Source organism: Pleuronectes platessa, chromosome 19 (genome assembly GCF_947347685.1).
Source record: "Pleuronectes platessa chromosome 19, fPlePla1.1, whole genome shotgun sequence".
Lineage (NCBI taxonomy): Eukaryota > Metazoa > Chordata > Actinopteri > Pleuronectiformes > Pleuronectidae > Pleuronectes > Pleuronectes platessa.
This window is the reverse complement of record NC_070644.1, coordinates 10055576-10070973: the sequence shown is the minus strand read 5'-3', so window position 1 is coordinate 10070973 and position 15398 is coordinate 10055576. Positions and strand designations below refer to the sequence as shown.

At 40.5% G+C, this 15398-nt stretch overlaps 1 pseudogene; it reads left to right on the top strand.

Annotated features, from left to right (window-relative positions):
• The first annotated feature begins 993 nt into the window (after positions 1 to 993).
• On the top strand, positions 994 to 15398 carry LOC128425218 (sterol 26-hydroxylase, mitochondrial-like; annotated as a pseudogene).

Below are 15398 nucleotides of genomic sequence, written 5' to 3'. Positions count from 1 at the left end.
CCTGCTTAATCACGGGATTTGGGACGTTGTTTTGCCTTGGGTCGCAACCTCTCTATATAATGTGGGCTTGACTCCTGCAAATTCAGGCTTCTGCATTTGGTTGGGAATGTCTCCGGGTATACCATTGTGCCTGTCCTGATCTGTGAACTTCTTTGTATAAAAAATTACTATACAAGCTAGTTCTGGGTCCGCGGAATCTTTCCTTCAACTTCACCATCATCGACATCTCAGCTGCTCAGCCTATACGATAAAAGTCTCACAGTGAGCGCTCTGGATGTGGGACTTCAGCGTTGCAGCATCGGCGAAGATCACACTGCAGTGATGGCGGCTGGAGGGAGACAGGGGGTTGAACACAGACTTGAACGTAAATTCAATTTAATTCAAATTTTCAAATGATCTTTTTAAAATCTGTTTGATGTATTGTCGTTTAGCTTAGCTTAGCTTAGCATCAAGACTGGAAACAAGTGAAACAATGTTAAAAGGTTACAAATAAAATTTGCCTATCAAAAAGGAAACACTAATGAAGCTCAGTATTATATCTATCAGGAACGTCATCTTTCTTATTTATTCACAGTTCTCTGTTTTTCTAATCAGCTGATTGTGGGCATATATATATATATTCAAAACATCTGGAACAAAGTCCCTCAAAAGGATGACAAATGGTATAAATAAAACAAAACCTTAAGTCAAAGGCAACTGATAAAATTACACCAACGCACAATTTAATAGCAATGTCCAAAAAAGGATCAAATACACATAATAGCAAATATATATGTATATTTATATACAGGCCTGGGACCGGACTCCCACCGACGATATGTGTCTAGTTCCGCCTCCCCCACCAGCCGCAGTAGCAGCTCCGTGGGCCCCTAACCAACTGAAAGCGATGGACGAGCAGTGACCCAATCTATTGACCAACCTGTACTGGCTTTTTGTGAAGGGATACTTCCAGACGACTTCACAGATGCAGATGAGTACTGATACGTGTCTTACATGAACACTCATGTGGTTGACAGCCTGCTGCTGCTTTTCATTTTCACCTGTATCAAGACCTGGACAATAGAAGCTACAAAACTAACATGTAAATCATGAAAGACTAATAAGTCATTGCTAGATGATAATAATATGTAATATAATCTATTTTAATTAAACATTTCTCAAACACACTGACTCACTTTGATCCCTAGCCCTGTTGGGCTCTGAACCTACCCTGGCTGTAACGCTAACCAGACATCAGTCTCCGTGCGTTAACCCAACCGAGGAAGTTCTTGAGTTGCAGCCAATCAGCGGCAGGGTATTGGCGGGCCTTAGCTCATCTAAGGTGGGTGGGAATAATGAGGCACTGTTGATACTCTCACATACTTCGGTGTTTCAGGTTTTGAATGTCCTACTACTGACACACACCCAGACTCTATCACAGTACAAGTACGCTGTAAAAATAAATATACATTTAAAAAAACTGTCTTTACATCTATAATAAAATTAAATTTAGTAAATAATCCTCAACCATTCTACCCATCGGACTCCCCCAGAGCTTTTTTAATTGGTGCTTGGAAACCTGTATTTCTTTTGAGATTGTTTGAGATATTTATGAAATAATTGCAAGGGACATTAAGGCTTCGGCAACTGGAAACAATGTGATGACAGCTGTGCCTGCTGATGAGAGCCTATAAACTCCTTCAGGCTACTTGATGGGAGGTTTATTGAAAAAAGAAAAGTAAATGAAGGGAAGTAAATAAGTAGTAGTTTAAGGTAGAACCTGATCTACCTGTCCAGCCCCAAGGCACAAGAATGGACAGGTTTCATACAACATTTGGTGTTAATGCTCAGCTTTGTTGGACTTATCCAAGAGAAAAAGACAGCAGAGTGATTGAGACGCTGTTACACAAATAATAAACATTCAAACTTTCACTCAGCGTCACAAACACACACAAAAAGTAAAATATTAATTGAAGACACTCTATCCATCAAAAAACGATTTATTAACTCATACAATTTGCTCAAAGATTGAGCACCGCAAAATCTACGGTCCGCTGTGGAAGTCGGAGTTAGGCCCTCTGACCCTGGTGAACGTTTCTCAGGCGGACCTGATAGAGCAGGTTTTGAGGCAGGATGGGAAACATCCGATCCGGACCGACATGCCCGTCTTGAGGTTGTACCGAGAGATGAGGAACCAGGCCTATGGACCCCTGACCGAGTGAGTGTACCTCTCTTAGCTTTACCTTTGTCTCTCAGGCCAGTCAGAGGACAAGTCCAACGACACTTTTCCCAAAAATGTTCACTGAATATCGGGTCTAGAGAGACAATTTAAAACTTATCAGAAAATGATTCTGCATCATAAGAAAACATTTAGAGAATAACACAACTATGTTGAGCTCAACAATGCATTTTTTTTTAGAAGGGTCTGTGTCCAGTAGGACTGTAGATGCGACCTAAAGCTTAATAGATTGAAAAATCACTAAAGCTCCATTGTCAAATAGCCTTTTTACAATCTTAAAAATGTTTGCATTGTCTGACAGTACATGGTGTGCATCACTCCCCCAAGCTTTTCATTTATAAAGGTGCTTGCAGTGGGTCAGGTGGACATCCAAGAATTAGTAATGATCAGTTTCTTGGCTTTAAAAGCTAACACACAAGATTTTAAACAACCAACAACTATTTGATGTGGAAATGTAGTGTCTTCACTTCTGCCTTGTGAATGTTTTTTTTCTTTAACCCTAGAACACTATTGACAATTAGTAACATCATCACTAATGTCGGGTACATTATACCTCATATAAAACACCTGATAAAAAATACCTCTCATAAAAATATATTGATGTACAACAATACATGGCAATTTGAAGTACTCTTCTTTTATATTCCCTGATATAACATCTCAGAAAACGAAAAAAGGTATCATGGGGGAGACCATATAAAAAGGCTCTAAAACACTCCCACCAGCGGACAGAGAGCTTCCGCAGCCCCCCCACCCAAAAAAAGCTGTAAACCTAGGGGAAACACTGACAGCGTTGGCGTGTGTATTAAATCTGTCCACTCCGTGAGAGCTACAGGCAGGTACGCAAGGTGAGCCTGATTCTCTCTCCAAAGAGGAAATAGGCTCTCAGATCATAAGTTTGAGAAGCTTCTCCTCACTTTTATTTCATTGGGCCTAATGTGGTAAAAAAAAACACTGTTAAATGACTGAGACAGTTATTTTGTATTAAGTTAAGTATTAAAAGGGATTTTTGTACTACTGCTTTATTTGAAGGCCTGTTGCCCTGTTGATTACAAAAAATATGTTTATTGTGTTTAACTGTTCAGTACTTCATATTCATTACATTTAAAAAGCAGACATAAAAGTAACTTAAAAGTTACTTTCCCTAGTAACTAATTACTTTTGATATACAGTAACTGGTGAAGTAATTCAATTACTTTTAGAAGAAGTAACTAGTAACTGTAACTAATTACTAATTTTCAGTAACTTGCCCAACACTGGTCGTTAAAGAAATATTCCCAAGCTTGGAACTTCACATGTCCGGTGAAGGTACAGTCTCCCTGCATAATTTACAACTTATATTATATTCAACAAATATTTTACCCTCTATCACTAACGTCGGGTGAAAATGACCCGAGCACGTGCCTATTGAAAAAAAAAGAGATGGGAGCAGGGAAACTAGCCTACCTTCTATGACGTCAGTGAGCAGACTGAAGCTACCCAAGGACCCACGCCACTCAGACAGCAGCAACACAATGAAAATCCCATGAACACACTCGCTCAGGTAAAGAAAACTTCAAATCCAACGTCTTTACAATTTATTGTCTGTCCATCAACATCTTAACAGATAACTATGATTTTCAGACTTTTTCTTCCACCTGCAGTTGTGGAAACAAAGAGAGTCTGCATGAAGTTACTGCGTGCTCGTCGCCTTCCCAAGGGAGTCCAAGGCAAAGAGAACACCACTCAATGACAATATACACATTAATTATTACTAAAACTAAATAAAATAATTAACAAATAAATTAAAATAACGTAAATAAAATACACTTTACATAAATTAGACAATCTAACGTACGTGTTGGATATTAAGAAAATAATACAACAGGACATACATAAACTCACATACCTGCAGTTGTGGAAACAAACAGTGTCTGCATGAAGTAACTGCGTGCTCGTCCCCTGTACAACATACATAGCGTTACTTAGCTTTCCCCTAACAACACAATGTACGCAGCAAACACACCTCTTCATCACCCCCCCCCCGTCGGACAATAAAGTCACAGTCTCTCTTTGTGTGTTGTGTTGTGAGTTTCTCTGTAACCGGTCGGGCCATTTTAGTGCACTTGTGAGTCCCTTTGTGGGAAACTGTTGGTTGTTGAGATATCTATGTTTTTTCTGTATCTTGTGATTATATTTTACCTATATCCTGTGAACAAATATTAGCTGTATAATCCATATAATCAATAATGCTACAACAGTTACTTTTAGTTAGAATGATGTATAATCTTTTTGACTCAGACGCAGGGTCAGGCCCAGAGCATGACCACAGAAAGAGCAGGTGTCAACCTGAATGTCAATCTGACCCAAAATACAATTCGGAGAAAAGTGTGTGATGGAAATTCATCTTGAGATTTGAAATAATGAAAGCACGGATGCTCAGAAAAGAGAGAGGACGTGCCAGAACTAATACAATAAGGTGCTTCATGAAATATGGTGAGAAAAAGATATGAAATCCTCCGGAAAAGTATTATCTGCTGGGTCTCTCCACTGTGGCAGGCTCCCTGTTTGCCAAGGCCACAGTGGTGGGACACCTGGTCAGTTGAAAGTGATGTGCTTGCAAAAAACTGCACTTTGAGGAAACAGTATACATCTGGCCAATAACTGGCCAGATGAATTCCTTCAAAGAAAAAGAACCGCCTCTGTGCCCACCCTGTGTCTGATTATATATACTGTGGACTTAGGATTGAACGGGGAATCTTCTCGACATGATCCAGTGAACCTGGTGACGTGTCCGGCAGAACCCCAGAGACTCTCTGTAAGTATTTCAGTGAATACAATAAATGTTCAATTTCCAGAACTTCATGTATAAGTGTCTAATTATTCCTTCTCAAATCCTGGATCAACAAACACGCTTGTCCAATCGCCGGAGGCGAGTTCAAGTTTAAAAGCCTGGCGACGACAAAATTGGTGACCCTGACGTGATCCAGTGAAGGAAAAAAGGACAGATCGTATTGACGATAAGAGGACATCTCGAGGATCTCGTTGTTCACAGTGAAAGACCGCGGTCAACATAAAACAGGTGAGCAGCGACCTTTTTATAACTAAAACGGCTGTGATTGGAAAAAATAACTAAATTAACTGTGAGCAAAGAGAAATACGAGATGTAAGTATATTAAGAGTGGAGTGAAGGAAATTGTAAGGGTCTGGGACCCTATGGTTTGAAACCATTTACATTTATTGAAAGGATTTGGGATCCTATGGCCAGGGGCCACACTGAGAAGTGTACGGAACACTGATAAAGTGGTGCATGGAGCACGCACTATAATTTAAAGGATTTGGGATCCTATGGCCAGGAGCCACATTGAGAAGTGTATGGAACACTGATAAAGTGGTGCATGGAGCACGCACTATAATTTAAAGGATTTGGGATCCTATGGCCAGGGGCCACACTCATATCTGTGTCCGGAGTCAGATATGAAGTGAAAAAGGGAATCAGGGATTTCCTAGTCTGGGATTAAAGGGGAAAAGTGTGGGGTGGTTTCCTGTGAAATCAAGGTAATTACGAACACAAAGAGTGTTTTGAGTCACAGTTCTGAAAGGCTATTGAGGGTTGGAATAGATATTGGCAGAATATTAATAGATTGTGGAAAAGTGTGTATTTTGGTTGTGTTAAACACCCAGAGAACAGGCGCTACTGAAACTATTTCTGTAGTAGAAGCTTCCTGTTCTGACCAAGTATACATGGCAATGCGTCCTCCACATCTAAGTTCTGCCAACAGTATTTGATAAAAATTGTGAAAAAAGTAGTTAAAGAAACAAACAAAATGACGACTACTAATGCAACATTCCAGGAGGTGATTCATTTGGCCCTTTTGAAAGAAAATAAAATGTCGACCTGCCGTAATAAAATAGAGGCGGTCATTTTAAAAGCCATAGAACACTCTGTGGATCGTGACAAAGCCAGAAAAGAGGAACAGAGAAAATTACACAGGTGGATTAAACAGGGATGGTTGATCCCAGTCATTTAAAAAAAAAAAAAAAAAAAAACACAATTCCCCCAATAACACATAGGCTGTCGGTACTAAAAGGGAAAGAATTACTAATATAATAATTATAAATTAATATTGATTATATAATATAGGGAGTTCTTTCTGAAAGAACTAGTGTGAATGAAAAAGTGTGTCTGTGAAAACGAGAGAGGAGGAGAGGAAAAAGAGTCAAGGTCAGCTTGCTGACTGAGACAGAGAGGGAAACGACTGACTGAGACACAGAAAAAACTGACTGAGACTGAGAGAAAACCGACTGACTGACAGAGGAGAGACAGAAATAATGCAAAAAACTAGACTAGAGGCTATACGCCTGCCATTTGATGTATGTTGTATGTATGGATGTGAGAGTAAACGTGTAAAGGACTTGCCAAAGAAAGTAAAAGAATGTTGACTGAAGGTTTGAGAGATGAACTAATGACGAGAAAGATAAAGCTATGTTTAGGAATAAGAAAGATCTATAGGAGTGAGATGTTTCAATTCAGTAATATCTTGCTCTGAGATGGATAATAGAATGTAAAACTTGAGTGGTAAAGAAAATAGGGGAAGAGAAGTGGGAATAGAACGTTTTTGTAAGTGCACAGGATGAAAGGAGGGAGATAAGAGTGTTTGGGAGTCGGAAAGCCATCTGGGAAAGGCCAGAATCCTTACAGGTTGCAACTGGCGTTGAGACCATAAGGAGGCTTGGATGTTTGTTTGTCTGTTTGTTTGTTTGTTTTTACTATTGCTTCATTCAGAAGTAAAAAACTCCAAAAGAAATTGTTAAAATTACACTTTTTGGTACCAATTCGTTATTTTTGGATTTTTCCAATATATCCATCAAAGAAAAGGAGAAAAGGTTTTGGCCTCCAAATTATTGCATAAAATCCAATCATTAAATAGCTTATTCTCATTTTTTAACTGACACAGCAGGGATAATAGGAGACACCAGTTTAATACTTTTATTTACAGACAATTTATTATTTGATTCGTAATATAACTTCAAGGATGAGTGATTAACCAAATCACATTAATTATTTTATTTTTTTTTTTTTGGGGGGGGGGGACTTTTCTTTCTCTGTTTTTTATTATTTTTTAGCCATTTTACATCTTTACAAAAGTGTCACCCTCAACTATGGTTTTGTGACAATGAAGATGATAATTGTTTTTAGTTTTTAGTATGCAGAACTTGTTTCTCTGATGCAATGAGCCCCCTGAAGCTAGACAGAGCTGATCTTGCTTTGCTCTGTTCAGGTTTGATGAGAAGGGGAAATCTATCTCTACTCTTTGTTTGTTGAAATGCTGTTCTGTTTACTTGTATTTCTTAGAGCTGAAAATCATTCATGTGCTTTCTATATGAGCAATTTTTTGGTTTCACCTGAAGTTGCTTTAATTCCACATTCAAATCATCCATTTAAGATTAAATAATCAAGACATGTTTAATCTATTTACAGTTGGCCTTTAAAATAGGAGTTTGATTCACCCTCCATGTAATTATTGTTAGACTCTTGCGACCTAAAAATAAATATGTTTCACCATTGAAAGAAGAATAAATCTTAATCCAATTAAAGGGACAGATGTCTAAAACACTTTAACTCATAGCGTGTTTCATCTTAAATGAAAAGCACAAACCATAGTACAAGCCCCCTTGTTTACACACTTCATTGAATACCATATCAATAATTATATTTTAATTACTTTGCAACACTTTAACCTTTAAAGAACCAGAAGAAGGGAATTTCTTTTTGTGTGTTTTGTTTTACTAATTATCTTAACATCCAATGCTCCTAATTTGAAAGACGTTGTTAAGCTCTACTTTTTGTTTTTATTTTATCATAAAGGAAATTGTGACAGAATGACTTTTATTAATTTTGTTTTGTTTTGTTTCAGCTGTCTCACACATTTGTCCTTTGTATGTGATGCCTGTTTTACCACAGGGCAGTTTGACGTCAAAGCTTCTGAATTATGATGTAATGAAGCAGTCGATGACTTTTGGAAAATGGTTTGAACACAAATACTCAAATGCTGTTAAATTTGCTGCTTATTGAAATTCAGCTTGTTAATCATTTAATATTTCATGAAATGCCAAAGATTTCTGTCGCTTTTCTGCCACTTTTTGAATCTTTTATTTTTGAATGTCCACTTATTTGGCTATTACTCCTCAAAATTGTAAAGAAATTGTTGACCAAAAAAGATGGGTCTACCTGTATGTCTTGTTTTGATTATTTGTTTATTTTCCTTTTCAAATATAAGCTTATATAATTTACTGTAAACTCAGTTACGCACTGCAGCATATTAATCACTTTTCAGTTTGTTTTCCTTTCAATCTCTGGGATCTGGGCTCCATGTCTCCACAACCCCCTCCCATCCGGTGTCAACTCCACCTCCTCCACCCTGACCGACTACGCCCTGCGCCTGGCTTGTACAGTGCAAGCTTAAACACCTGGCCTGTAGGCGAGTATCAATTCCACGAAAGGATCTTTACAAGGCTGAGATCCAGATCACTGACTCTTAAAATTAAAAAAGCCTCACTGACAATTCTTGACAATTTTGTTCCTGGAGCAGATCTGACAGAAGCTGATATCTGAACAGCTTGCTCCTGTACCCTGTGTGGTCACATATAAACGAATGGCCCTGGATCTGCTACTGGCAGGAGAGGGTTATGTGTGTGCACTGCTATAGGAAGTTCTTAAAATAATTTTTTTTTTTTTTTCCAAACTGCCCCTGGTGGCTGGGTGACCAGTGCCCTCTCCACCTCTACGCACCATGACACAACAAGGATGTAGACTCTGAAATTGCTGAATAGATCGCCACGGCTCTGATGAAGGATGCTGTGGAGCTGAAGCTGAGGAAGCTGAGGACGATGGAGATGACGATGCGACGATGATGATGATGTATGAGGACGGGTTTGCACTGGATGGGATGACGGTTGAGGGGTACATGAACTCCCCAGTAAGTGGTTCACACCATTAAATGGTGTGAAAAGAGGGATTGTTAGGGTTGAATAATTCTATATAGTGGGGGTCTGACTGAAACTATTTGCAACTAAAGGGGGGGTGGAAGCATGACCAGTTTGAGCCAGATATTAGGCCTTTATACAAATCATAACTAAATAACCTTTTCCTTCCTACTGTGTCATCTTGAAATTAGAATGTATGTGGGTCACAGTTCTGTTTCGTTGTTTTGGCTTAGTTGTTTCGAATTTCTGTACAAACAGAACATTTTAGCCGATATAGCAGGAACACAATAATACCTTTTCTCCAACAACAGTTTGGCCCTCATGGCATCAGCTGTGTCAAGGCCTTGAGAGTGTCTCCTGTTCACTTCCTTATTCCAAATGCCAAGAGGAGGGACTACACATGCGCACTTTCGATGAGGAAGAACCAAGACCTACTGTTATAAAATCTTACAGACGCCGGCTGTTTGATGCGTTTTGATGTGCTGATGCGTTCTGCTGGGTCTCTGCCACTTCCCCCAGGCACACTACTGATACAGCCTGAAGTGCTAGTAACCTCTCAGAGCTACACCACACCCCCTCTCACACACTGATAAAGCGCTCCAGTTTCCCAAGTACGCACACAGACCTTGGGACACACTATAACTGATACAGCCTGAAGTGCTAGTAACCTCTCAGAGCTACACCACACCTCCTCTCATACACTGATAAAGATCTTCTCGGCGGGACCTGTGAACCGACGCCGGAGTTTTAACTTTGATTTCCTATTTTACTATTCATTTTAATCATTTAACAGAGTCCACAGTATTAGTTTTATTTTTACCTTTTGTGTTAAATTTTTGTATTCATTTTAAATCATTTAACAGAATCGATAGTGTTAAGTTTAATTTTGTTTCTTCTGTTTAATTTTCTCTGCATGTGTTTTAATAAAATATAAGGAAAAATGGAACCAAGACAAAGACCTTGGCATCCTTTCAGACACCCTGGGTTATGTGGGTTTAGGGGGATAGTACTGTTTTTGACCATTATCACTTTAGTGATTGTATTTCCTCTGCTATGGTTCGAAAAGAAACTAAACTCAAGCTCCACCACGTCCCCCACGACTCCAACTGCCGCCTCTCATATCACCCCCACCACCCCTTTCCTGACCAATCCTACTCGGCAATATCACAAACCAGAACATCACTCTCGGAGCAAGCGCTCTGGCTCCACCGCACCAAAGGTAAAAACCTGATCTAGACCCGGCACCACATCTAAGAATGAACCCATATGTCTTACGGTAGAAGGTAATGCACGCATCACATTTCAAATAGACGTGTGTCGGCATTTCGATTGTCCCACTTACAGATACGCACAATATTATGTAAATCCAGTCTCAATGAAAGGATGGGATTACACGGTCGCATATTCTGGCACAGACTGGGAGCCAAGGCCTTCGGCCTGGTTTTGTAAAAAAATAAAAAACCTGGTGGGACTAGCTCGGGGAGTGATCCAACCCCAAGAGGAGGGGGGATCATATCTGTTACTTACAGTCGATCTAACAAAACAAAACATCTCCCAAATCACACAACAAACTTGCTCAAGTTGGAAGTGTCGCGGGGAAAAGTACTCCTCCCTCTATCTGTCCCTAACGGCTTACGTCAAAGGTTATCCCTCAGTGGAACTCATGATAGAACAGACTTGGCCAGATGTGTCCACTCCCTCTAACACGACCTCTTTCTCACCTTTCATTGAACCCGTGCCCCAAGGAAGCGGTGTCCTGGCCTTCGTCACAGATGATCTGACCTATGATAACGTTCTTGGTTCAGAGACAGGGTATCACATGTCCAATACTTGGCTGTTGCTAGCCCAGGAAGCTGCTAGATCTTCCCCTTTTTCTGATTGTGTTGTGTGTTCCGGCCCCCGACCTGTGTTGCATATGGTTCCCACACCATTCGAATACACCAGTATAGGTACCACAGAACATGTATCTGAAGGCACTCTTGACATACACTGTCTATTGAACATAATGGGGAAACATGTTCCCTCACCCAGATGCAAACAGTATGACGACTGGTATCCCATGACCCCACTAAATGCCACACCACCATTCTTCAGTAATCGACTAGACAAAGGGGTTAATTTCACCTGTATAACCCGCTCCAAGGAAAGCCACCCAGCACGTTTAATGGGACACCTTAACCCTACTCACTGTCACACCATGCTCAATCTCACCAGCAACACCACAGCACTGTCTCTTACTGTGGCCCGCTCTGATGTCTGGTGGTATTGCGGAGGGAAGAAAGTGTTCGGCTGGCTTCCTCCGAATTGGTTCGGCACATGCGCGTTGGTTTCCTTTGTATCACCAATCTCTGTAATTCAAGCATCCAATGAAGTTCAAGCCGCGTTATCCCAAGCAGCCGACTTACACCCTAGGGCACGCAGATCAGTTGATGCTTTTTCCAGTAGTCCGGTGTATATGGATGCTATAGGAATTCCCCGGGGGGTCCCAGATGAGTATAAACTGGCAGATAACATTGCAGCAGGATTTGAGAGCATGCCTATCATCAGTGCTATGTTCCCAGTTACTCCCATCAAAAATGTCGACCGAATCAACTATCTCCACTATAACATCCAACGCTTGTCCAATTTCACCAGAGACGCAGTATCAGCGGTACACGAACAGCTGTCTGCCACCTCCTTGATGTCATTTCAAAATCGTGTAGCAGTTGATTTCCTTTTAGCAGAGAGAGGGGGTGTATGTGCTATGATAGGTGCACAATGTTGTACGTTCATCCCTAACAACACAGCCCCAGACGGTACCTTATCTAAAGCACTCCATGGACTGCGTTCACTCTCTGTGGAAATGAAGGAACACTCTGGCGTGAAACCATGGGATGATTTTATGTCTAACTTCTTTGGCAAATGGTCTAAACTGGTCTCGGCCTTCATACTATCTGTCGCAGTGTTCATAGCCCTGTTCGCCATCTGCAGATGTTGTTGTGTTCCCTGCATTCGAGCCCTGTGCATCCGTGTCATAGACTCTGCGATACAAAAGAATGACACTGAACGTGCATTACAACTGCCCCTGCTAGCTCACTCTGAGGAGATGAGGGACTGCGTTTCTTATGATTTCTGCCCAGATGGTGACAACTTACCAGATATTGACCATGCCTTTGCTCTTGCGTTACAGACTGTCCCCTCAGTCGTTCTGACCCCTGCTTTCGGACTTCCCCAATAAGTTGATGCTCAATTATGATTAGTCACATAGCCCCAAATGGTGATGTATGGACCCTTACAGGACACGGTTTTGACTTTCCCGACACAATATCTCTCACAGGAGCCCTAACAATCGTTAGAACCCCTAAACTTAATACTTCATGCAATAACCCGATGAAATGCTGGGAGCCTTACCCTGATTTTAGTGACATGTGATTAACACATGTCAACAGAGGGATTGTTGAGATATCTATGTTTTTTCTGTATCTTGTGATTATATTTTACCTATATCCTGTGAACAAATATTAGCTGTATAATCCATATAATCAATAATGCTACAACAGTTACTTTTAGTTAGAATGATGTATAATCTTTTTGACTCAGACGCAGGGTCAGGCCCAGAGCATGACCACAGAAAGAGCAGGTGTCAACCTGAATGTCAATCTGACCCAAAATACAATTCGGAGAAAAGTGTGTGATGGAAATTCATCTTGAGATTTGAAATAATGAAAGCACGGATGCTCAGAAAAGAGAGAGGACGTGCCAGAACTAATACAATAAGGTGCTTCATGAAATATGGTGAGAAAAAGATATGAAATCCTCCGGAAAAGTATTATCTGCTGGGTCTCTCCACTGTGGCAGGCTCCCTGTTTGCCAAGGCCACAGTGGTGGGACACCTGGTCAGTTGAAAGTGATGTGCTTGCAAAAAACTGCACTTTGAGGAAACAGTATACATCTGGCCAATAACTGGCCAGATGAATTCCTTCAAAGAAAAAGAACCGCCTCTGTGCCCACCCTGTGTCTGATTATATATACTGTGGACTTAGGATTGAACGGGGAATCTTCTCGACATGATCCAGTGAACCTGGTGACGTGTCCGGCAGAACCCCAGAGACTCTCTGTAAGTATTTCAGTGAATACAATAAATGTTCAATTTCCAGAACTTCATGTATAAGTGTCTAATTATTCCTTCTCAAATCCTGGATCAACAAACACGCTTGTCCAATCGCCGGAGGCGAGTTCAAGTTTAACTAACAATTTAGTAACAATTTAACTGAAGTAGGCTGTTCATCAGCTGATCAAAAGTTTAAGACCACAGCTAAAAAATAAAAAATAAACTCCTAAAACAGAAATGAAAGTGTCAAAAACTGACTCAGTAATGAGTAGCTCCACCATTATTGTTGATCACTTCAAAAATTCGTTTTGGCATGCTTGATGCAAGTGTTTCCAAAAGGCTAGTGCGAATGTTGCGCCAAGTGGTGAAGATGGCTTCATGAGCGGCATCCACTGTCTAGAACTGAAGTCCATTTTTGTAAACTTCCCTTGCCATCCATCCCCAAATGTTCACACGCAGGATGGTCCAAAAGAGTAATGTTATTCTCCTGGAAAAAAGTCTTGGTCAGACGGGCATTGTGAATTGGAGCGTTGTCCTGACTGTCTTACTGCGTCCAACCTCAGCAGCGATGGCACGTTGTGAGAGGCCTTGTTTATGCAGTTCAACAATCCTACCACGTTCAAAGACGGTGAGCTTTTTGGCCTTTGCCATCAAGAGATCTTCACAGTGTGATTACTTGACAGGAAATGACATGGAATCCAAATTTTTGCACAGATTTTGGCTTTTAAAGGCTGTAGTCTTAAACTTTTGATCAGCTGATGAACAGCCTATTTGAGTTAAATTGTTGTTTTCAATAAATTGCCTGCTCACAACTTTTGGTCTCTTGTTCCCATTTCTTCTTTTTGCATTTTGAAGCTCTACTTAGAACCTACCTAAGATCCAACAGTGCAAAATGCAAATTCATGCAATTTTTTAACTGGTCTTAAGATTTTGATCAGGAGTGTGTATGTGCACAGGCAATAGCGAGTCAGTCGCAGCTGTCAATCATGACGCTTCCCTCTATTTTTACAACATCAAATAACTAAGTAAAACCAAACTGGAAAAATATGCACTTGAACATGCATCAGTGTGACAAGAACTACCTAAAATGACAGAAAACATTTTTCAGATAAATGTTGTTTGGCTCATGCCCAGATCTGCAAGAAAACCTCTTGGGGTAATTTGCCTACGCCCAAGAGAATGTCTACCATTATGAATTGAGCGGCCATTTTTCGTGATTTGAAGCCTTGTACCATAACGGACTTCCTCTCCAGAATTAATCTTTGTGTGCAATCTAGTGACCTCCACAATGAGATATCATAGAAAAGATTGGGTTTACTTTTTAGGGCATGCACATTTTAAATTCATTGTACATGAACAGATCTGCCCCAAACTGGAACTGGAGCCTCATTTCCACTTATTATCCTCCTCTTTTTAGGATTGGGGCCAACTGGCAGCGGACCCGCAGTATCCTGAACCCGTGGATGTTGATACCCAAACACTGTCGATCTGTCAATCATTTCCTCAAGGAAAGCCACTCCCACTCCCACTGAAAAAACCCTGAAAAGTAATGATTTCAATGAATGACGGCTACGAGTTAAGATGATAAAGCATCCAACTTCTTCTCTTCAACCTTTCTAGATGGTTTATATCTTTATTATTTATTAACAATTCTATGCCAGCCTGGGAGTTGACAGTGCAAACAATCTCACTGCAGTTGTCCTTGACCCTTTTATCAGCATTTTCCACCAAGGAGGATATGTTTTACATTTTTGTTTTTTGTTAGTCAGTGGATTTTTAAAGTCAATTTTAGCCACTTAGTTGGCTCATGGAAATCTAGTGGAAAACCTGCAAATCTATTCATAATATTCATAATGACTTTATATTCCTTTTATTTACATTTTTTTTAATGTAGGTATCTGTTCAGTGTTGTTTGAGACACGTATGGGCTGCTTGACCGAGGTTTTGCCTGAGGAAACCAAAAAGTTCATTACCTCCGTTGGGAAAATGTTCCACCTCAAGCAGGTCGTGATCCTCTTCCCCAGGTCCCTGTGGCCCTACCTTCCCGCTTGGAAACGGTTTGTGTCAGTCTGGGATCACCTCCTCAAAGTCGGTAACCTAAGCAACGGCAGCCTCCGAAGATAA